We start from the raw sequence: 2,333 nt of genomic DNA, 5'->3' as shown, positions 1-2,333 counted from the left end.
CGGGATCCTGTCAAATCTGACGGAGGGTCAAGGGGGGGAAAAAAAAAAAAAGGCAACAAAAGAAGGAGGGGGGGCGGGGGGAAGAGGGAAACGTCCCCGGTTTTCCCCAGGGTGGCGGAGCCGACTCCTTTGGCTGCCGCCCGCGGCGCTGCGCAGGCGGCGCGCACAGCCCGTCTCCTCCGGCACTGTCCCCTCCTTCACCCCGCAGAGCTCACTTTATAAAAGTGATTATTTCTCTGGATTTCCTCGGCTTTCTAATAACCCTGCTGGTATGCTCACCATAAACCGGGGCACTTTATTACAATCCTGATTCAATCATTTAGCAGGATTTAATAGTGTGCGAAAAAAATCCGGCTGCCCCCCCGCCCCCCAGCTTCAAAATCCTTTTAGCAGAACCGAGCCTCCTGTTTCCAATCTTTTCCTCTCTTATTGCTGAGTCTGATGCAAATTCAAGGTTTTAAGTCCGCCCCGTCGCTGTCATGAGTAGAGGATTATTGACCGATCAACAGCGGTTGCCACCGAATTTACTTTGCATTTAACTAAGAGAAAGGGAAAGGCAAAATTCACTTGCTATTGCTGTTGTGGGGAGAGGAGGAGAAAGATTATTGCTGGTAACAATTACCAGTGAAGGAGCTCGGATCTTTTTTCCCCGTCTCCTTTTGCTCTACTAAAACTTCTGCGCCACAGAGATTTTAGGTAACACACACGAATGAGGATTGGATCCACGCAAAAAAATAAAGGGTTGGGGGTTTGGGGTTTTTTTAGCTAATCAAGGAATGGGGGTGGCTTCCACTAAAGTCCTGGGCCCAGATCCTGAAGCTGTAGAAAATAAGTGGAGAAACGCCGTTTTGCAGACCGGTGGCATTAAATCTGAGCTGCTGGAAACGGACGCTCGGCGGCGGCATTAAGAAAGCGTCCGTCTGCGTGTATATCCGTCCTTGAACAGAAACAATTCGGATTTAAACCGCCCCAACCTCGGAAACCGTGGTGGAGGCTTCGGGGGAAACCGTTCCCTTCCCCTCTCTCCTTCTGCTTTTTATTTTGAAGAGCTGTTCTTGGGCTGCTTCGAAATGAAAATTTATTTTCCAGGAATCGCCTTTCCCACCTCGAGTGTCTGTCAGGAGGAGGGGGCAGCCGCCTCCCAGCCAGCCCCTCTCCCGCGCCACGAGTGGCCCCGTGGGCCCTGCGCGGTGGCACGCAGGGCCGCAAGGAGTAAAACAAACAGAGAAAAAATCCAAAAGAAATTAAAAGAAAAGAAAACAAACAGACAAACAAAAAAAAAAAATCCAAGTAACCACAGCAATAACAACAAAGCAAAGCAGAAATTCCTAACGGTAAAGGTACGTGTTTCGGCGGGGGATGCCCTTGTGAACACGCCGGCCTCTCGCCCAGGCCCCCAAAACCACGTGGAAGGACGACCTGAGTCTCCGAAAAGTGGGTTTAAGCCTCCGCAGCAGAGCCCCGTGGGCACGGAGGAGCCCGTCTGGGGACGCACCGCGTCCCCGCAGCCCTCTCTGCGCCGAAACCCCGGTAAGACGGCGACCCGCTCCGCAGCCGCCTTTCCCCAGGAGCTACACCAGGGCTATTTAGGGGTTTGGGTTTGTTTTTTTTTTCGAGGGAGGAAAATTTGCCACCGCTTGCTCTCCCCTGACACCCCAAGTCCCTTCTGCGGTGGTGGCAAAGCGGCTTCCCCGGCGGCTGGGCTCCCAGCTCGCCCTCCCCTCGGCGGCAGCAGGCTGTGGCGAGGCCGGGGCAGGCTGCGGGACTCGCAGAAGGACAGGAGAGTGATTGACAGGCGCCCAAGGAGGGGGCGGGAGGGGATTCAGAGCTGAGGGTCGCCTGCATTTGTTACTTGTTGAAATTCCCATAAAATTGAACAAGACCCCGCTCTCATAGAGGTTAAGTCAGGCTAAAATCCTCTTCGGTGTGGTCCAGCCCAGACTGTCTTTGTTTGCTTAACCTCCAGGACCCACGTTTAAAAGGGCTATTTGGAAAATTTCCCCGTAAGAGCCCAACATCTTTTACCCATTTTTGTGCTCGGATTTTTCTGAGCAGACATTGTCTGTAATCACCGGCCGGGGGGGGCGCCCGAGGGGGTGTCGGCGTGGGGGACAGAGACCAGAAAACTCTTTCCCTCCGGTTGCAGAAATACACTGGATCCGCTTTAATCTCTCCCGCATTTTTCAAGATAAGCGGTTTGGTTTTGTTTTTTTTTTCCCCCGCAGGCCTTAGGGGTTAGTATTTAACGCCTTTTTTTGATTACTCCCGCGACGCGTCTCCGCGGACCGCGGTTTGCCGAGGAGGCGGCGATGCCCGGCGGCGCTCCCCGCTAA

At 53.6% G+C, this 2,333-nt stretch overlaps 1 protein-coding gene across 1 annotated transcript in view; it reads right to left on the bottom strand.

Moving 5' to 3' along the window:
- FOXF2 (forkhead box F2) overlaps nucleotides 1-2,333 on the bottom strand; it is a gene marked incomplete at its 5' end in the record, with an annotated part of 5,337 nt that overhangs the window by 2,157 nt on the left and 847 nt on the right.

This window comes from Aptenodytes forsteri, unplaced genomic scaffold (assembly GCF_000699145.1).
Source record: "Aptenodytes forsteri isolate BGI_AS27 unplaced genomic scaffold, ASM69914v1 Scaffold81, whole genome shotgun sequence".
Taxonomy (NCBI): Eukaryota; Metazoa; Chordata; class Aves; order Sphenisciformes; family Spheniscidae; genus Aptenodytes; species Aptenodytes forsteri.
Note: the sequence above shows the minus strand (reverse complement) of the source record. Positions and strands in the feature narration are given on the sequence as shown.